Genomic DNA, 22739 nt, shown 5'->3' with positions numbered 1-22739 from the left:
CATTGAGGACCTCAAAGCAGAATGAGAAAGAGAAGCAGGCAGACAACTTTTGGGAGGTTGTTCTCACAACTGTGGTTTGGTCTGTTACATCCAGCAATAAGCATCACTGATGTTAATAACCTAACCTACTAGATCTGTCCCCAGAGCTCACACACTTTTAGAAAGCCATGAGATACTGTTCAGCTCCGTATTCTTTTCTACCTGGCAGAGGGCACTCACTTCACCTCTTCAGTGGTTGGTGGTGGAGCATATGACATATGCCCAGGAAACATAACCACAGGTTACTGCAGGGAAACCCACAGTACACCCATTTGTTTCCTATAGAAGGTGACAATGGATCCTAAGCATCTAAGCTCTAAGGTCCTACCTGTAAATTAAAGCTGATTTACCCAGATGCCTGCAGGAAGGAGAAATAAGCTTGAGCCAGCAAATATGAGTTAATTCTGTGCATTCTCTTTCCTGTCTGAGCCCATTTGTTCCTCTGCATACTGCCACAGTTGTTTATTTTTAGTTAATTTACTGCACTTACAAGTGCAGGAACCAAGATATTTTGATATGACATGAAAACAGTACAGGCTACTGTCCTGGTTTCAGTTAGGATAGAGTTAATTTTCCTCCTAGTAGCTGGTAGGGTGCTATGTTTTGGATTAGGATGAGAAGAGTGCTGATAACATGCTGATGTTTTAATTGTTGCAGAGCAGTGCTTGCACTAAGCCAAGGACTTTTCAGCTTCTCGCTCTGTCCTGCCAACAGGCAGGCTAGGGGTGCAGCTGGAGCTGGGACAGGACAGACCCAGGACAGCTGACCCAAACTGGCCAAAGGGGTATTCCATACCATGTGACCTCATGCTAAACAATATATAGGGGTGGCTAGCCAGGGTGGGGGGGCCGGCTGCTTGGGGTTAGGCTGGGCATTGGTCAGCGGGTGGTGAGCAACTGCATTGTGCATCACTTGTTTCGTACACATTATTATTATTATTATTTATTATTATTATTGTTATTATTATTGTTATTATTATTTTCCTGCTTTAATAAACTGTCTCTATCTCAGCCCCTGGGTCTCACTTTCCCATTTCTCTCCCCCATCCCAGAGAGGGAGGGGGGAGGGTGAGTGAATGGCTATGTGGTGCTTAGCTGCCAGATGGGTTAAACCACAACAGCTATGAAGGCAATTCCCCCCTTGTACTAATTACTAAAATAGAGGTCTTAAACCTAGAAAGCCCATGAGCTTGTTATGTAATTAAGCAGAAATGACGCAGAAGAACTTAGAAATCAAAATGCTAAGGTTAGTGACCAGTGTCAATATGCTAACCCCCACAGAAATTATGTTACTGTCAGTAGTGCTGGACTCTCATCACTTCCATACTTGAAGAAATTCAATGATTTAACTCCATTTATTAAATCTGGGGCCTTGGGTAAAAAAGCAAAACACAAAACCCAGTCTAACCTTTAGATTTTTCTTCAGGGACTCCGGACTTTTCTTTATAAAATGAAAAGCATATAAAAATCCACAGTTTTTGTTTAACATATGCCATTTCACAAGGAAATAAAGTCTCACCTTTTGTGAAACTAACAGTGTAGTTCTTACTCAGCACTAAACTTTAAGAGATGCTCAATAGAGACCAAGTATGCAGAGCAGAGGTTTCAGGTAAGTGCTTCCAGTCAATCTCTGGATTTTTTGATTGTCAGTATAGTTAAACAGGAATATCTGCTTCATGTAAAGCAGAACATCATGATCTAGTCCATTCCTCTGTCACCACTGGAAAGTGTTTAGTAGCAAACAACAGCAGTGATAAGAAATGTGTGCCTGTGGTGCTTAGGAACATGGTCTAGTGGTGGACTTGGTATTGTTATGTGATGGTTTGATGATGATCTTACAGGGCTTTTCCAACCTAAATGATTCTATGATTCTATGCATAGGTCTGTCTGTGAAGCGGAAGATTTCTGAATTCCTGCAACTCTGCTACCAAGGAACCAGTTATGATCAGGAATCAGGTCCAGAGCAGGGCTTGGCAGCTGGGACATCGATGAATCCATGAATGGAGGCAAGTTGCTCTGCAGTTCTTTGGTGTTTTGAGAGCCTAACTCCTTTGTTGGCAGGAACTGTGTGCTTTCATGTAAACTGTACCAGAAAGGAACAAACACTGTCTTCTGCTTGCTGAATTTGATTCCACTTAATTCCATTTTGTCCACTCAGTTTCTGCATGTGCTAGGAGCATAATATATCAGTCAATATCATGGAGTCACAATCATTACTATAGATATAACTAAATTTGGATAACTGGGCTGGAAGAGGCTTAGCAAGAGGTATTAGCCAGGAAAAATGCTCTTCTGCCCCATATTTTTTCCCCATGTTACCAAGTTTTCCTGGGTCTTGTCAATGCTGTTTTTGTAAGAACAGAAAGCTAATAGCACTGTTTTCTTAAAAGGATGATATGGTGCTTTGCAGCTAACACAATTTAAAGGTAGGCTCTGTATTTGTAATAATAACATTTTCCATACATGAACGTTGGGAGAGTAAAATTGATAAGAGATTACACATCTCAAAGAAACAATGAAAGAAGACATGCTTGCTTCTTTGTACTAGCTAATCTGGTATAAACAACAGGGTTGGGAATTTTTTTAAACTTCCTCATTTCTGCAGGATTAACACTTTGTGAGTAATCTAATTATCTCATGCTTCTCTCTTATGTGTTGGAGAGCTACCAACAGCTCCAAATCTATGATTCTGTCCTGCATACATTTTACAGGAGATTATAAGGTCTCTTCTAAAGCTTTTCAGCCTCTTAACTTTCAAGTAAGTCACAATGTGCCTGCTGACTCTTCCTGGGGAGAAAGGATTTGTAGAACAGAGCAGTTCTTGTTATAGATACTAAAATAAAGGGCCCACTCAAAAGAAAAATAAGAGCGTTTTACCCTTGTTTCAAAATCCTTTAATATTGACCTCTATTTTAACGTAATGCAAAAGAACAGCAAAGGCTGTTCCATGAGGCCAGAGTAATGAAAGACTATGCCACTACTAGCATTAAATTGTAAAAATTTAACGCTTCCCTTATGACCACTAATAGAATGTGTGCAAGTTCTCTCCACAAAATCAAATTCACACAGAAAGGATATTAATTGTATGCATTTTAAAGAAGCAGGAATAGTTGAAGCTATTTCTCTTTATTTCTGTGCCACAAAGACTGCTATGTCTTTATTTTTAAATACCCTGAAATGCTAAGGACAGTCTTTGTGTTATATAATATTACCATAGAGCTGAGTTACATTTTGACGTACTTTTCGCAGTGGGGAATACTGTGATTTTAAAATTCTGCTTTACTAGAAAGTGTGAAAGCTAAACAGACACTTGTGCTCTAATAACAGAAAAACTTGAACGAGTATTAAAAGCCCCAGCCTTTTTTTTAGTGTAGCAATTTGTTTGCTTTAATCAAGTAGCACCACACGAGTAACAGATAAGCTCATGCAAAATTTTTATAAGCAGGAATATTCCATGAAGTTTTCAATACATTTCTCACCTCCAGCTCTCAACCACTCTTTAGGCTTCTCCTGAGGAAAAGAGTACACCAGCTGTGCTGCGGAGTGAAGACATGAACCATATCTGTCCTTATTAGTGGTGATCACAGGAAAATCATGTGAAAGACTCCACTTGCGATTACAAGCATTCACTAATCAATTCAGACGATATTGTTTAGCAACTTATTTACCACTTTATTTTTTTCTTCTAAAATGTGAGGTTTTATCTGGTCTGAAGGCTGTAGGAAGCTTCTGCAGTAGATTTTCTCTAAAAGGTAGTACCAATGTAATGTTCACGACCTTAATCTCTACTTATAATGCAAGATAAACTACAAGGAAGCAGTTTTTAATGACATTTTTCCATGAACTTTGTGAGAAGTTTTCTCTCAAAGTAATTCAGAAGAACTTGTCTCTTTTTGACAGGAAAAATTGTTCCTTCAAATAATTTCTTCTTGTTTAGCTCAGTCTTCCCCTCCCCTTACTAGTCCAGCACTGCATTTACTAGTAACAGATTTAGGGGGCACTGTTGTGATTTTCATTATTAACTCCATTTTCAAGGGCTTATAACATTGTGATGAAATTTTCCCTGTGGTTCTTACTTCATAAAATAATAAAGAAATAATGAAAAGGACCCAACAGCAGACCTACGGAAGTGATATCAGCCATATAGAAGATATGGCACTGGTCAGCCCAGAAACACAGACACACCGCAGCAATTTCTCAGGCAGCTGATGATCAACTCACACCAAATCAAGCTCACAAGAAGCCAAATAAAACAGCTGCTGAAAATAACTTCAAATAACTTCTACCTGGGGGGAAGGATTTTAAAAATTGTTACTCTGTGCTTCTTGTGCTGTGTCCACTTACAGCAGAGGTCTCCATGTAGTATATACAATGTCAGATCTCTCCTGACTTGTGTTTAGCAATGGTCTGGATTCAGTCAGGAAGGGAGTTGCTTTACAAGTCTTGCACATTTTCATTTTTGTGGATATGGTATTTTATTTTTTTTTACATTAAGTAATAAAAACTAAAAAATAAAAATAAAAAAAGGCAAAACTGAAACAAAATGAAACAAACCATAAAAAAATCCAACAAACACGAACAAATCCAGCTTTGAAATACAGAACAGGACTATCCAGAGACCAGAACTGCTGCTCTGTGGGAAATTCCAATAGCAATGCAACCATGTCAAATAAAAAAAAAACAATCAAAGTTAAAATGGCAATCACAGAACCTCATACACCGACTCTGTCCTTCTACTGTCCTCACTCAGGAAATGAAGCTCAAGATCCTCATTTCCATTTCCCAGGCACTACATGGTCTCAGCCTGAGGCCCAGAGAAACAATTAAGATTTAGCCTGTCACTTCTTATTTAACCGGTTTTAGAATAAACTTGCTTCAAACTCAGCATCCTGTAGTATTCTTTCTGTGCCAACAGCAATATTTCTTTCTTTTTACTTTTTTTTCCTTGCGCTGATATTTTAGGGCTTATAATGTACTGGAACTAAAGTGTTTCAGTTTCTTTCAGTTTCAGTGAAATCAAACTTAATTCTAGGTTAAAAATCAAATATACTGCCAGGGTAAAGAATACAACTTCATTTTCTTTTCCTTCAGGATGGACCATTACTGTAGTACACAAGCACAGCACATATGAGTATCCTGCCAATGCTTAGTTCCCCGAAAATCAGACTTAAAAACATAAATTGAGAAAATTCAGCCCCCAAGGTCCTGAACATGAACTTCTAGACATCAGATTGAGGCCAAGCTCCTGTCATTCCAAAGATGGATCTTATATTTGCACATACCCTGTCTGTGAAAGGCAGCTTGTTCACACCTCAAGAACGACACCTGCTAAACACGAAGCCCAAAATGCTGCTGTTAACTCTTTATGATACTTCCTTCCCAAACTTAACATTGAAAACCTATTGCCCTATTTCTGTTTTCCCTTTCTTTTCATTAGAAAGTGCTTCTCTTTACACAGCTGATTAATATTACCAGTCAGCCCTGATGAAAATTAAGTAAGATGCCACTGGATATTTGAAACCAAATTGAAAGAAGTTCAAATCCAATGCTTGCCTAAAGCTGGAAAGCTCATATTCCCAAGATGGAACATTTGACTTTTTAGCTTCAAAAAGCTTTTTATGAGGGTATCTTAAATTACAGGGTACATTCATTCTATTTGTGTATAATCTACAGGATTTATTTTATGATGTGGAAATCACAAATATACAAATAAAAATGTTGCTACTGAAACAAACCTTCCCCCATAAACAAAAGGACAGATTTCACTTTATCGGAATGCATTTTCCCCTAGAAATTTCATTTCAGGCGAAATTCTGTATTTTTGTTTTTCCCTTATCTTACTTTGCTGTAAAATACACTTCAGTATCTCAACATTTTTTCAAAGGGGAGAAATTCTGTATCCTGGTCACCCCTGTACTGGATATTTTTAAGGCAAATAACAAGAATTAATCAATATGCATAATTAGCAAATTTATTACACTCATATGCATGCAACATGCTAAAGCAAGCATTACAAATTTATTCTTTGTATCTATCCATTGAAGTAAGGCAAATTTCAAACAAAAAAAAATCATAAATAAACTTCAGAATGCAGAGAGCAACATCAAAACACTCTCAGGAAAATCTGGTCATTGAACTTTGCATTAATACTAATGAAATGAAATTATTTTCAGTCCAAATATAACAACTAAAACATAACAGATACCAAATGAAACTATAGAACACTAAGCAATTTTGATTAGTTATCTAAATTACCTAAGTGAAGGATTTTCTTTCTGCAAACTTCATTTTTAATCCACAGATTCTTGAAAAACAGCTGAACAAAAAATAAGCGAGGTCGATGCAGCATAAAAATCTTCACAAAAAAGATACAAACTCCACTCCATCAGAAAAAAATACCAGAGGATAAACCATGCAAATTAATTCTGTAATCCTGATTAGAAAAATACCCAGGGCTTTTAATACAGATCTAAAGAACACCAAAAAGACAACAATCCTCTGCTTTAAGGTCTGTTTCTGCTCTTGTGTTGGGAGAAAGCTGTGAACAAGCTGCTGTGAAATGTCAGCAAAGAAGAGAAAAAACATCACCATGTAAATTCAAAGAGAAAACAGAGCTCATTTCAAGATTATTTAAAGAAAGAAATTTTAAAAATAAAATAAGCCAAAAACCCTAAAACTTTGATGGGTAGTGAAGAGATGCAATTTCTCATCTTTTGTAGTGGTACTCTCTCCCTGCAAGCCCAACTTGTGCTAAGCTAGGCTGTACAGCCTTCTTCTGGGAATTAAGTGCACAGTGACTCCACCACCTGCTCCCTGAGATTACATGTATTTGTAGCTTTTCAACTCCACAAGCCACACTACAGCTAAGAAACATGCTGTTCAACTGGAGGCACTGCTTTCTTACATATATACATTTATATATATATATATATATATATATATATATGTATGTATGTATCAGTATATATAATGTATTATATTCACAGCAGGAGCATAACACATTCAAATCCAAGTCTCACAAGCTCCTGAGCTGGGGGATATAAAGAAAGCATTTCCTTGCCACCCACCCAGCCATGGCAAGGAGGAAAAATGAGATGGAGTGATGCTGCACTCCCCAGAAAGCAAAGCACCCAGACACAGTTTGGATAGTTATCCTGCACAGTTCAAGCAAAAAGATTTTCTTGAATTACAGTGGGAAACGGGCTAGGTGGGATTAGCTGGCTAGTCCTAGAAAGAACAGCTCAGCCACCAACTGCACCTCAGCAGCTCTTCCCAGCATGGACCAAGAGCATGACTTGGGCAAGACTGAGGTGAGGGTATCAGATGCTGTGCAATGGTGCTGTCTGCTTCCACATGCCAGTGAGCGTCCTGAACATAAAGTGTGTGCCTACTGAGCTTTTTACCATTCTTTGCCTTTAGCTTTCTCTGTTTTGTGCTACTTGTGAGTAGAGCTCTGTGATTAAGATGTAAAAACACAGGACAATTTTTTTTTTTTTTTAAATATAATTTCTTTTTTCAAACCAACTCAAGTCACCACATTTAAAATGAACATTTTTCCCTTGTGTGTTTTACCCTGTTGCACAGAAAATATTTTTAGTTGGAAGCTTTATTATGCAAGCTGTCCAGCAGTCTGACAAAGCTAAATTCCATCTTACAGCTGAAAACTGTAGGAAAAATTCCAAAGCCTTTACAAATTATACAAATGAGACTTTAATCCCAGCTGGCCTCACTAACATCTGGGCACACATACAAATATACTTTTCATATGGATTTTCTGCTATTTGAATAATGAAAAATAGAAAAAGAAAAAAAAAAAAAAAACAACTCTATTTTTTTAAATAGTTGTATCACAATGATCAAAAGAAAACAGTCCTATAAGTACAGATTAGCCATGCTGTCAGAGTAATAAAGCTGTTTCTGTAAAACATCCCCACTCAGAGCTCTTGGGTAATATTGAACTGCTCTCTGGAGCAGAATTTGCTTTTTTAACCATCAAAAAGCTTCAAGGCCAAACAATCCTCCTGTCTTCTACAGGGCCAGCTTATGCTGTTCTGCACAAGGGCTGGCGGTATCCTCACAGGGCCAGCCAGTTTTGATAAGATGCAGAAATGCGTATGTGATATCAGCATGTTTGTTTTAAGTTTAATCAAGAGCCATCAAGAAAAATGTAAGAAACTAGAAGAAAGGATATGAACAGGAGAGGTTAAAGCAGGTAGAGGCTGCAAAGCCACCTAGTCATGCAGCAAAGATGACTATGTGCAATGGATTGTCAAGTCCCATAGTGCTGGCTTGCAACTGCTGGCAGTGAGTAGATCGCAAAAATCACAGCCCTTCTCAGCTAGATCCATGGTGTTCATTCAAGAAGAGCAATTACAACAAGGATTTTGCTCAAAAAGCACACCAAGGATTGTTGAGTTCCCATAACACTGAGATGGAAATGCATCCAAAGTGGCTGTTATTTGACCAAGATCTCTCTTCTTTCTCTTCTTGCCTTATTTGCTTTAGTTTCATTAAAAGAGGTTTTCATGTTTTGCTAAGGAAAGGCCAATGAGGCAATTTTTGTGGCATTTTTTTTCCCAACTATGCTGCTTATGGCCTAAACAAACAAAGGGACTTACTGTCAATCCATTGTATACAAGGCTGCATACAGTATACATTTTTGCATTAAGACACTGTTGTTTCACCTGATAGTAGCAGAGAAAGTCTCAGTGCAGTAAAAGGAGGAATCCTGTGTGTGGTGGCCACAGGAAGAGACAGAGCCAAAAGAAGCTACCTGTCTTACCCTCATCTCCCATCGAAGGGGAGAGAATATAGGTCTCTTCTCAAGCTGAACTCATCCCATAAAAAAAAGAAACTTGACCACATTTTGGGGAAGCAATCCCTGCTACTAGGATTTCCAGCTGAGCAATCTGATTGCACTGGGAACTGCTGCCTGCTGGTGTGGCTCGTGGTGCAGCCTGCCAAATGGCTGCCGAGCCCAAGAAGGTCAGACACTGAGGGGTGTGTGTGTGACTCTCCTTCTGTGCATCTAAGGTGGGAGCCTTACAGGAATAAATTAAACTATCATTTCTCTCTGCACATGCACAGTTCTTCTGTCAAAAGGCTGTCGAGTAACTCTCAAGCTCTCAGACGAAGTTTCTTGTAATTCTTTCTCCATTCTTTTTTTTTTTTTTTTTTTTTTTTTTTTTTTTTTACCTTAGGAAAACATGAAGGTGGGACAAATGATTCACTTGCATTGCTGAAGATAAATTTGGGGAGTACTGGGGCAGTCAGTCAGTACAAGGTGGTGCATTAGGGGTATCTTCAGTGTACCTGCTGCTCCATTAGTGTACCGACCTTATTTTAGGAGGTGAGAATAAGAGAAATCACCAGCCATTATGCAACACATCCAGGGACAGGAAAAAGCCTATTATATAAAGTGTGAAAATATTATCACATGATTGATGTCATTCTTTACTTGCCCTATTAGAAAGACAGGGCAGATGCTGAAGTGCATTCTATTACATACATACCCATGGGAAAATCATTTAATGACAAATTTTTAAGGATAGCGCTATGGACAGTGCAAGCATGTTTTCATCCAAATGATGCACAGCTTTGTAGAGAGACCTCTCAACTTCCCTCTGTCCCACCTTACAAGAGAGCGCTAGCCAGGTCACACAACAAAGACAAGATTTGAGGTAGATGCATGCACATAGGATCCTGGGACAGGCAGAAAGCTGGTCACACGATGCAGAGGGACAAAGATTTGTGGGGTAGCATTGCAACCTTGGTAGATTACCTATTTGCATCCTGGCTAAGGTTCATGGTGCAGGAAGGACTTGCATGTACACTTGTGGGATTGCATTGAGACAGGAGCCACAGCACCTGCAGCTTTCGGTATACTAGGCAGAACAGGTCTGAAAAAGCTGGAGAATACCAGTCTTACATGATACAGAATTATTTGACATGAAACAGAACAGTTGAGAAAGATAGACTATTGTGATTTGTTTTCAACCAAGGCAAAAGACAGCCTGCCTTTAAAATGATGAAAAACAAATGACTACTTGCTCAGGTGTCCTGGTTTCAGTTAGAACAGAAGTTTCAGATAGAACAGAATTAATTTTCTTCCTAGCAGCTGGTGGAATGCTGTGTTTTGGCTTAGGATGAGAAGAGTGCTGATAACAGCCCGATGTTTTAATTGTTGCAGAGCAGTGCTTATACCAAGCCAAGGACATCTCAGCCTTTTGCTCTGTCCTGCCAACAGGCAGGCTGGGGGTGCAGTAAGAGCTGGGAGGGGACAGACCCAGGACAGGTGACCCAAACTAGCCAAAGGGGTATTCCATACCATCTGACGTCATGCTAAACAATATATAGGGGTGGCTAGCCAGGGGGAGGGGGCCGGACTGCTCGGTTAGGCTGGGCATCGGTCAGCGGGTGGTGAGCAATTGCATTGTGCATCACTTGTTTATATATATTATTATTATTTTCCTATTATCACCATTGTATTATTATTATTATTATTGTTATTATTACTTTGTTATTATTATTTTCCTGTCTTATTAAACTGTCTTTATCTCAACTCACGGGCTTCACTTTCCATTTCTCTCCCCCGTCCCAGAGAGGGAGGGGGAGGGTGAGCGAACGGCTGCGTGGTGTTTAGCTGCCAGCCGGGTTAAACCACGACATCAGGACACAATAAATGGAGAGTAGAAATCAGAAGAATCAGAAATACAGAGATGTGTTATCCAAGGCCAGAAACTTCAACCAATGCCTCCCCAGGCATGTTTTAGAAATCACAGAATCACAGAATAGTCTAGCTTGGAAGAGACCTCAAGATCATCGAGACCAACCTCTGACCTAACACTAACAAGTCCTCCACTAAATCATATCGCTAAGTTCAACATCTAAACGTCTTTTAAAGACTTCCAGGGATAGTGACTCAACCACTTCCCTGGGCAGCCCGTTCCACTGCCTCACAACCCTTTCAGAAAAGAAGTTCTTCCAACCTAAAACACCCGTGGTGCAACTTTAGCCTGTTCCCCCTTGTCCTGTCACCAGGCACGTGGGAGAACAGACCAACCCCCACCTCGCTACAGCCTCCTTTAATGTACTTATAAAGAGCGATAAGGTCACCTTTGAGCCTCCTTTTCTCCAGGCTGAAAAACTGAAGAGTGCCCAGCCTTCCTGGACTCCTCTACCCTTCAGAACCACTCCCCAAGGGACTCTACCAACCAGGGTCCTGAACAGCTCAAAGTCGGACCCCCGGAAGTCCAATACATCAGTTTTACTGGTCCCCTTCCTGGCTTCTCCAAGAATGGAGAACGCTACCATTTCATGGTCACTCTGCCCAAGACAGTTTCCAACCACCACATCTCCCACCAGTCCTTCCCTGTTTGTGAACAGAAGGTCTAGTGGGGCACCTCCCCTGGTAGGCTCACTAACCAGCTGAGTCAGGAAGCTATCTTCCACACTCTCCAGAAACCTCCTAGACTGCTTTCTCTGGGCTGTGTTGTGCTTCCAGGTTATATCTGGGAAGTTGAAGTCCCCCCAAGAAAAAGTGCTGACGATTTTCCAACTTTTGTCAGCTGCCTGTAGAATTCCTCATCAGTCTCCTCATCCTGGTTCGGCGGTCTATAACAGACCCCCACCAGGATGCTTCCCTTGTTGGCCTTCCCGCTGATCCTAACCCGTAGGGAATCAATCTTATCATTCCCAGTCTCGAGTTCCACAACATCAAAACTCTTTCTGATATAGAGAGCCACCCCACCACCCCTTCCATGCTGCCTGTCCTTTCTGAAGAGCTTGTAGCCAGACATTGCAGCACTGCAGTCATGAGAATGGTCTCACCATGTTTCCATGATGGCAACCATGTCGTAACCTGCCTGCTGCCCGGTGGCTTCCAGCTCCTTCTGTTTGTTACCCATGCTGCATGCATTAGTGTAGATGCACTTCAGTTGGGCTATTGCTTTCTCTCCCAGCCTTGCCATTGTTACCCCTGGCACAGCTCTAACAAGCCTTGTTTCAGTGCCGTCCCCCTTCTTACCTAGTTTAAAGCCCTCTCAATGAGCCTCGCCAGCTCCTGGCCTAGGATCCATTTTCCCCTTAGAGATAGGGACCCGTCTGTGGTCATCAGGCCGGGTGCCAAGTAAAGCACCCCATGGTCAAAAAAAAAAAAAATTTCTCTGTTGGCACTAGCCTCTGAGCCATGTGTTTATCAGGTGGGCTTTCCATGTCCGCTCTGTACCCCTCCCTGCCACTGTAGGGATGGACGAAAATACCATCTGTACTCCTGCTCCATCCACTAACGGTCCCAGTCCCCTAAAGTCCCCTTTGATGGTCTTCAGGCTTCTCTCTTCAGTGTCATCACTGCCAGCCTGGACTATTAAAAGAGGATGATAGTCAGAGGGGCAAACCAGGTTGGGAAACTTCCTGGCAGTGTCCCTGACCCTGGCCCCAGGGAGGCAGCAGACTTCCCTACGGGTAGGGTCAGGCTGACAAACAGGTTCCTCTGTTCCCCTGAGAAGGGAGTCGCCCACAACAATCACCCTTCTTTCTGTCTTGGTGGAGGCAGTCCTTAGGCATGGAGTCGACTTCCTCGCCCTAGGCATCCTTGTGGGTAGACTTTCTACCTCTAATACCTCTACCTCTTTCTACCTTTAAATACTACAAATGTTTTCACTAACACAACTTCTATTCCTCAAAATAAGTTTAAAATTACTTTGGACCTAGAAAAACATTAAAAGAGTCATATAAGTGAAATACAGAACAGATTATTATCCAAGATGACAGATTAGTCTATATGTGTAATGAAAAGCGGAGTGTCAAAAATGATTCTTCTAGTTATGAAGCAAAAGATGTATATATTGTCTGCTCAAGGTTGTTTGCCCTCACTGAGTTTTCTTTCTTCATCTTTTATGATGAACTTTCACACATACACCAAACCAAACCAACCAACCAACCAACAAAAAACAACAACACATTATTTTTTTCAGAAGTTCTCTTCCAAAATAGGTAGAGACCACAGGGGTAGAAACAGTGGGAAATGAGAAAAAAAAATCAGGAAAAGAACAAAACAACAATCCTGACTTGAGTTTCAAGATGAAAAATATAAAACTTTCTTTTCTCCTTCCCCCCCAAAGTAAGAGGTTGTACCAATATAAAGCAGTCGGAAAATCTATTTACTTTCAGCATATTGAGGAAAATAATAGAAAGATCTACATTCACGGACACTTGACTCCTAGAATGAATCATACCATGAGTGATGACAGCTTAGTACTACTGTTAAAAAATATTTGGATTTTATATGTCTAATCCATCTACAATATTAGTGACATAAGACAATCTGAGATAATATTAAATACTCCACTAGTTGCAACAATGGGAATATTTACTGAGTATACCTAAAATAGGACCACATGTAGGGAACATAAAAGATTTTTCAGAAAAAAAAAAAAGTCCAGAAAGAGAATTAAAAACAAGAACTTCTTAAATTACTAGTAACAAACGTATTTTTTGGATCAGAACCAACTACTAAATTCTGTGATCCAATTCCTAATCTTTGGACAAATAATTTTTTAAGAAACTAAGTGTCACAATTCTACAGTTGGTGAAGAAACTAATAAAAATATTTGATATATATCCTGCTTCATGCTTCATTTTTATTTAGAATTTTATTACTCTCTACAATAATCCACTACATACCATATATCACAGTTACTAAAACATATTTACTCATGGACATTAGTGAAACTACCTGAGAGCAATTAAAATATTTGAAAGGAAACCCACTAAGTCTCAGCAAGTAAATAAAAGAAATGACTAAATATCCTTTAAAGCCAGTTTATAGGTAAAAAAAAAAAAAAGAGGCACTGAAAGACTTGCTTCTAGTTACTTTGGAAATCTAGCACGTTTAGAAAGGAATTCAGATAACCTGACTCTAAAGCTGGTGTTTTTGACTCAAGCTGACCCATCTCCCCTCTGAGGTGTAAAAATTTGTGTAAAAGCTCTGCTTTTTTTATCTGCAATTTGTTTGGATTAAATATTTTATATGAAATATTTGTGTCAAAGAGAAAAGGAAACCAACACTCTCAAAATCTTTAGGCTTAAGTAACTCTGAACAAGATCAAAGGGTTGAGTAAGTCAGCGTGACAACGCATGCAATCATCTTCCAAATCCAGTAGACAATTAGCATATCTGAATTTGGAAACAGCCTTTAGCCAAGGATTTTGCAGATTCTTTTGTGAAGATATATGACAAGAACTATAAATGGCTGTATATGTAATGACAGATACAAACTTGAAAAGTGATCATGTGCATTAAGCTTATTTAGCACTATTTTTATTACAACAGCTACATTTCTTTACTCAGAAACTTATCAAAGAAATAACACATTCACACTTTATAGGCAAGGATCCACAAATATATATCATGTATCTCAGCCAGCTCCTGCTGTACAGGTTCCTTTGTGCAACTCTGCACTCCCTGTGGCCCAAACACTGTCTGGCTTTATTCTTGGAGGAATTTGGATGGCACAGAAACCTACATGCCCACACCTACAGGCTTCTTCACAGTTTCTCATGCTTCCTCATTCAGAAAAGACTGTAATTGCTCAAGAGCCCAATTATCAACAGGGCAACACTTGTAAAAATATTTTTGGCCAAGGTGATAAAAAATACTCCGCATTCACAGAGACATCACAGCAGCAGGAGTCAGGTCCACTTAATTGAATGCTTTTAGTTTTATTCCCTTTATAATAAAAATCATCTCTCTATGTTTGGGTTTACTGAAAGCAATTGAAATCTAGTCTAACTGAAAGCTCCACAAAGTAGGAGATTGCAGGAGAAAAGGGAATTGTTTCTTCACCTGACATCATCCTCAGATCCAATGTCTCCTCTGAATTCACCTGTAGCATGTTAGTTTGGGTAAAAAGCAGTCTTGTATTATTCCTATAAGAACACAAATGTACAAATAGCCTTGAAAGCCAAATGCACCTTCCACTATACCAGTAAAAAGCCTTCCTTGAAAATTAACATCAGGACTTTGATTTAAAGTTCACAAATGCAGATTCAGTGCAAATCAGTCAGTGTAAGTCAGTGGTCTATACATGGGGATATGAGGACATGAGGACAGCAGGACCACCAGGTATAGTCAAATGATGGTACAGATGCTGTCGTACCAGGCAGAGCGGTACAGAACAACTTTCTGTCATGGTTTAACCTGGCCGGCAGCTAAACATCACACAGCTGTTCGCTCACCCTTCCCCCTCCCTCTCTGGGATGGGGGAGAGAAATGGGAAAGTGAAGCCTGTGAGTTGAGATAAAGACATTTTATTAAGCCAGGAAAAATAATAATAATAATAAAAAAATAACAACAACAACAACAATAGTAATAACAATGATGATAATAGTACTACTAATAATAATGTGTACAAACAAGTGATGCACAATGCAATTGCTCACCACCCGCTGACCAATGCCCAGCCTAACCCCGAACAGTCCGGCCTCCCTGCCCCGGCTAGCCACCCCTATATATTGTTTAGCATGACGTCAGATGGTATGGAATACCCCTTTGGCTAGTTTGGGTCACCTGTCCTGGGTCTGTCCCCTCCCAGCTCTTGCTGTACCCCCAGCCTGCCTGTTGTCAGGACAGAGCAAGAAGCTGAGATGTCCTTGGCTTGGCGTAAGCACTGCTCTGCAACAATTAAAACATCGGGGTGTTATCAGCACTCTTCTCATCCTAAGCCAAAACATAACATTCTACCAGCTACTAGGAAGAAAATTAACTCTGTCCTAACTGAAAACAAGGACACTTTCAAATATCAACCTCCATTCTAGTCAATCCAAATTTTTCTGTCACCCAAACCCATGCTATATAATACCATGGCTATATATCTATGCACCCATATCCATTACCGGTGTCCTGGTAATGGGAGACGCTGGGAAGGCAGAGATACTGAATGCATTCTTTGCTGTGGTCTTTGCTTCAAAGAATCCTCCCCCCTTCCTTCCCTCCCGGGACTGGAGGAGAAAGAGTGGAGAAGAAGAGGAGAGGAGAGGAGAGAAGAGAGGAAGTGCAGATCTCCCCCCTTGTTGATGAGGGAGTGGTTCAGGAGCGTCTCAGTGGGATCAGTGCACACAAATCCATGGGTCCCGATGGGATGCATTCGCATGTGCTGAGGGAGTTAATAGAGGTGATTGACGAACCTCTATCATCTTTGAAAGGTCTTGGAGAAGAGGAGAGTTGCCTGAAGATTGGAGGAGAGCCAATGTCACTCTGGTCTTCAAAAAGGGCAAGGAGGAGGATCTGGGAAACTACAGGCTAGTCAGTCTCACCTCTGTCCCTGGAAAGGTGTTGGAACAGCTTGTTCTGGATGCCATCTCTAAGCAATTGGAAGAGAAGAAGATTATGAGGAGTAGTCAGCATAGATTCACCAAGGGAAAATTGTGATTGACCAACTTCATTGCCTTCTATGATGGCATCTCCAGCTGGGTAGACGGGGGGGAGAGTAGTGGATGTCATCTACCTTGACTTTAGCAAGGCTTTTGATACTGTCTCCCAGGACATCCTGCTAGCAAAGCTGAGAAAGTGTGGGATAGACGAGTGGACAGCAAGGTGGGTTGAGAACTGGCTGACTGGCCAAGCTCAGAGGGTGGTGATCGGTGGCGCAGAGTCTGGCTGGAGGCCTGTGACTAGCGGTGTTCCCCAGGGGTTGGTGCTGGGTCCAGTCTTGTTTGATATCTTCATCGACGACCTTGATGAGGGAATAGTGTCCACCCTCAGTAAGTACGCCAATGATACAAAGCTGGGAGGAGTGGCTGACACACCAGAAGGCTGTGCTACCATTCAGCAAGACCTGGACCGACTGGAGAGATGGGCAGGAAGAAACCAAATGAGATTTAATACGAGCAAGTGTAGAGTCCTGTACCTGGGAAGGAACAACCACATGTATCAGTACAGGCTGGGGGATGACCTGCTGGAGAGGAGCTCTGCGGAGAAGGACCTGGGGGTCCTGGTGGACAACAGGTTGACTATGAGCCAGCAGTGTGTCCTGGTGGCCAAGAGGGCTAATGGGATCCTGGCGTGCATTAAAAGGAGCGTGGCCAGCAGGTCAAGGGAGGTGATCCTCCCCCTCTACTCTGCCCAGGTCAGGCCTCACCTGGAGTACTGTGTCCAGTTCTGGGCTCCCCAGTACAAAAAAGACAGGGACCTCCTGGAAAGAGTCCAGCGGAGGGCCACAAAGATGATACGGGGCCTGGAACATCTTCCCTATGAGGAAAGGCTGAGAAACCTGGCTCTGTTCAGCCTTGAGAAAAGAAGACTGAGAGGGGATCTCATCAATGTGTATAAATACCTGAGGTGTGGGGGACTGAGGGATTTGGTCAACCTCTTTTCAGTGGTTTGTGGGGACAGGACAAGGGGCAATGGCCACAAAATGGGTCACAGGAAGTTCCGCACCAACATGCGAAAGAACTTCTTCATGGTGAGAGTGACAGAGCACTGGAACAGGCTGCCCAGGGAGGCTGTTGAGACTCCTTCTCTGGAGATATTCAAGGCCCATCTGGATGCCTACCTGAGCAACCTGCTCTAGGGAACCTGTTTTGGCAAGGGGGTTGGACCAGATGATCTTGAGGTCCCTTCCAACCGCTTCAATTCTGTGATTCTGTAATATGGCATAATGAGGGACAATACAGTCACAGGGCATATTTTATGCAGCACCTTAGGACTGCAATAGATCTATGGAGGCTGCTTTGGAGGTACAGAAGTCTTGCATTCCAGACAGCTCTGCCAAGCCAAGATACTGCAGTGATTATTACCTGTTTCAGTTGGGTTATGTCCAAATTACCTATCACTCTGGGGCTGCATTTACTGGTTACTTAGCACAATGATGAAACTTAATTTGTAGAGGGACATGTTTCTTCATGGGGAAGCTCATTTCTGTTAGCCAAACCTCTGATACCAATGGAGTAGTATGTTGCTGCCTTTGGGATTGAGTCATTTCAGTAGAAGGACAGGGAGGATGAGGAGAATATTGAAAGCTTTTTTCAACATTAAGTCTTCAAACACATCATAACCCAATTTGTAAGGATGCCAGCCACTCCTTTTGGCAGACTGCAGGATGTCTTGTTGTATTCTACAGACAATTTGTTGATTCTAATTAGCAATTTGAGAATAGAGTAAGAAGAAAAGAAAAATAAAAAATTGAGAGCACAGTGCCAGTTACTACAGCAGGACACACACTCTTTCATTATTATTTTTCTAACTGTCATTGAACAATGGTCACATCCAGCTGTTTCTTCATAAGCAATCATGCATACAAGTGGCCCCTATTACATCTGACACCGGCTGAGTAAACGCTTGCTCTCCTTTCTGTGTAAGCATCCTTTGTGATTTCTTGGGGGGACTCCAACATGCAGCCTAGCAGATAAAAGCAGATGTCAACAAATACATGTTTGTTTGTTGTTGTTGTTGTTTTTTCTTCATATCCCTTATGCTCTATGTTTCAACTTGATAGCAATGACCTGGGTGTTTTGCTATTCAACATGGCTTAAAACACAGATCAAATCCAAGTTCACCATGTTGCAGGTTATCTGGTCCTCTTAAAAAACTTACAAGAACATTTTCAGCTTTTTCTCTAGTAATAAGTGTAACAAACTGGTGGTGTCAACACACCAAATAACCGTAAACCCCCCAATATATCTGCACAGTCACTATGTTCTCTCATAGGAACCACCCTGTTTGTGTGATATATTCTCTGACATGAACCACCAAAGCATTTCCACCAAAAACCCTAAGAACCCGCAGATATTGACAGATCAATTTTTCGAGGTTTAAAAAAATAAAAGGCAAAAGAGAAGACTGTGATGATTACTGCAAAGAAAAGGCAAGAAGTGCATATATTTTATTTCTTCCCCTCACACCCAGGCACCTTTCAGAGATCCTTAGACAAAAAAATGCAGTGGCAGATGTAATCTTTTCTGATGCTTCCTATATACCATCTTTAAACCTTTCCTTTGCAAATGCATCTTTTGGTCCCTTTTGCCCAATTTATCCTACCTGGAGAGATTAATTTTTCTTGCAGATAAAGAATTGATAGTTCATCACATCTCTTCAGCAATAAAGCTGGATGCAGGGACTCATACTGCCTGCAAATGGCTTGTTTTGCCTGACTGGGAAGAAACAGCCAAAAACATGTAAAGTCCTCAGCTGGCCTTTACTTCTCATGTATTGAACTTTTGGCTTATGACTACATGTTTCCCCTGGGGCTTTCTCCAAAGCCTGACTTCTGAGATCAGGCAGTGTTTCGCTGTGGGAGTAGCAGACAGTTCCACGATCTCTCACAGCTCAACGGATGCTCCCATCTCTCTTCGAGCCTTCAGGTAGAAGATCTGGGTAACACTTTGCTTGGTGAGCTCTGGCTACAAAGCAACAGTATCCAGGAAAGCAGACTCTCCTCTCCTGTAGGTATCACAGATAACGTCTCATTTGAGATAATGCAAAAGGAATTCTTTCAGATATTTTTGAAGGGCATTTTGTAAACTCTTCCCTTTGCAGATGATGGGGATGTGGGGTGGCAATCCATGCACAAAAGAAAGATGGGTAAAACACTTTGGTTTCAACATCAGTCATAAGAGATTATCTTCACTATGGTCAGCACTGACATCTATACCTTTGCCAATGTCCTTCAGCCCTTCCTCCCACCATCTTTCCTGTTTAATGCAGTGTCTACTCTTACACGTGCAAAAATATAAATAGAACAACTTTCCCTACTTCCACCATTGCCTTTCCTCTTTTCTCAAAACTTAGGTTTTGGTAAAGACAGCTGCTATCACAGCTTTTATTGCTGGCTGAGTACAGAGCACTTGAGTGGCACAGGAGGCTACAAGATACTCATCCCTGCTGGAGCAAGTTTTCATTATTTCTTTCTCAGCAAAAGCAAGTATATCTTAAGCAGCTGCCTTCAAAAGAAATGGAGAAGGAGCGAGCTGAAGACTTGCAATGGCTTTGGCAAGAACTGCCATTAAAATGTCAGTAACAGCCATGAGCATTCGCCCACAGCACTAACTAGCATGTTAAAAACATAGAGAATGCACAAGTAATACAAAGTTTAATGATACTCTTTATAGTAACTGATCAAGACTGTATTTTGAAAGTGTATGTTCCTAGTGAAAGATGACATTTGATTTGGAAACTGTAACTCAGGACAGTGAGGCATGAATATTTGGCTGCTAAGCCATTAGTATCTCTTTCAAGAAGAAAGCGTTCCCAAGGTGTATGATATTTGTATTGAAATGTTCAAATTTCCATGATGACAGTAGGACTAGATACAGAACACTCACAAATCTAGAGCAACTAAAGACACTACATGAATATAGTGTGCAGGGGTTCCTCTCTTTTCTCCTAACCTTTCCCTTCACCCTCTTCTAATAATCGTGTTAGGTCAAGAGTTGCATGTTTGTACTCCAGACAGTCACTGTCTAGTGTATCTGCTGGTTTTACCTACTGGGCTAGCTCACAGATCTCTGGCATGCCCAGCAAGTGACAGGCACTGGTTGGCTGGTGTACAGCAACCAAGCATCCATTAGATGGTCTATCTAAATGGATAGGCTGCCCATTTTAGCCATCAAGTCTAGGTTAGCCAGAGCGTGTGACTGCTCTTCCTGAGCCTGCTAGCCAGAGGTTATAAATCCAGCAAGAGCTTGTTCCTGTGGTGGGGACAAGACAGGGGGCATAAGGCAGTACTGGAGGTAGAAATGCAAGGAAGAGTGACAGATCCAAACCAAGCTAGCTTGCTTTTGCTTGTTGTGCATCTTTGCTCTGAAAAATTTAGGGCAAACCAAGACTGTACATTTTTACAGTTTGCCAGTGTCACCACAAGCTACAGCAATGTACTAGAACTATTGCAAAAGATGAGAATACTACAAACCATACAAAAAAAAAATCCCTTTCCTTGAGGAGAAAACACAGTGAGTGTCACTAACAATCACCTAAGACTTGCAAAAATTTGCATGCCTGTATGTGTCTGTTTTAAAAGCTCTGTTAATATGTGAATACCTTAGCTTCACTAGGGAGATAGCAAAGAATATGCGTTTACTACATAAAAGAGATGAGACCTAACAGTCTGACTCAAAGGATGAAAAAAAAAACAAACAAAAAACAAACAAACAAACAAAAAAACTCTGAAAGACCTGCATTATTTTCTGCAATTTTGGGGATTTCCTTACATGACAAAGTCATAATGTTTAATGCTTCCACCTCAGCCTAGCTCTAGCCCTGACACAGACTCACTTGGCCACACTGATGGCAAGTTATTGATGTAAAAGTATAATGCTTTATCTGGAGAAGTGTCTGAGGGCTGAGGTGGTCTGGGTTACCTGCACTTCTTCCTTCATACTCTCATCATCATTGGTCCAACTCTTTTGCAGTCTAGCTCAGAGAGGGGTATGCAAAAATCCCAAATTCTTCCTCAAAACAAAATCCCTATATGAAGTCTTATTTTTTTGCATAACTCACACTATGCCAATTTCACATCAACACTTTATCCCACCAACACCTTAAGCTTAGCAAAACCTCATATAATTAAATGCTGCCTCCCACCTTGGCTTCAGCACATGAATCTTCTCTGTTTGCTTGGCTCTAGCTTTATGTTTACATATACTCTCCTTACCTACTAAATTTCAAAGCAAAAAGAAAAATGTGAAGATCATCTGTTTCCAAATAGTTTCTCCACTTAAGGACCTACTTAAATTTTTCCACTTAGGATCTTGGACAGCAGCTTCTTGTTCACACTTAGGATGCTGGCATGAGAATTAGCCAGGGGTGACCAAGTAAACCAGCTGCTTATTGTTCAAGTGAGACCTCCTAATATGCTGGCTGGACCAGATTGCCTTCCAGTGTCAGCGTGTTGGTAGTGTCCTTCAGAAACACAGAAGAAAACAAATAAAAACTATCAACCATCTAATGCAGGTAACAAAGAACAAAATAGATTTTATGTAAGTGTAGTCCAACGGTGTTCCAAGTTAAAATGGTCAGAAAAACTGTAAAAGTAAAAGACAGCAACAATTTTTTCCTCATTTTTTTAGAGAAAGGTGGATTGACTGCACTTGCTACAGAAGTGATTCTGTCAAGTACAGAATGTTAAAAACAACCTGCAGATTTATGTGGATTAAGGTGTTTCAGAAGGTTTGAGAGAAACGACATAGAATTAGCATCTTTGAGGAGCACTTTATAAAGACATATCTCAGAATACTTGCAGGAAGAGAACTATTGTGAGAAAGTATGCATTTCAGTTCAGTTCAATGAGAGGTCAGAGAGGTCATTGATTGCCCCAATATGTTAAATGTCATTTCTGTGCTTTATGTCAAAGTTCAGTCAGGCAGTTCAGTATAGCATTAGGACCATTATTATTTCATGATATTTGATAGGAAGTGGTTTGTAGCAGCAGCTTCTGAAATTAATTCCTAAATTCTCCGCTGAACCATTTGGATAATTTGTCAGGCATTTGTGGTTTCACTAATCATTAGCAGATAAACCTAAGCTACATTGGCTGGGCTTTAAGATAAAAGTAAAGATTCTTGCTCATATGCAGGTCCAAGGAAGGTTAATGAGTCATAAATATACAGCACAGAAGACTAAGGATGTTCTGTGTTACAGACGGCCCTCTGACCCAGACACCAAGACATATACCAAGATACCAAGACAACACATGTAACAGATAATATT

The 22739-nt window shown here is 40.8% G+C and overlaps 1 protein-coding gene across 6 annotated transcripts in view; it reads right to left on the bottom strand.

The window, feature by feature from the left end:
• Positions 1-22739, bottom strand: part of MYRIP (myosin VIIA and Rab interacting protein) — a 225104-nt gene that overhangs the window by 59311 nt on the left and 143054 nt on the right. The window lies entirely within an intron of this gene.

This window comes from Aythya fuligula, chromosome 2, assembly GCF_009819795.1.
Source record: "Aythya fuligula isolate bAytFul2 chromosome 2, bAytFul2.pri, whole genome shotgun sequence".
Lineage (NCBI taxonomy): Eukaryota > Metazoa > Chordata > Aves > Anseriformes > Anatidae > Aythya > Aythya fuligula.
Note: the sequence above shows the minus strand (reverse complement) of the source record. Positions and strands in the feature narration are given on the sequence as shown.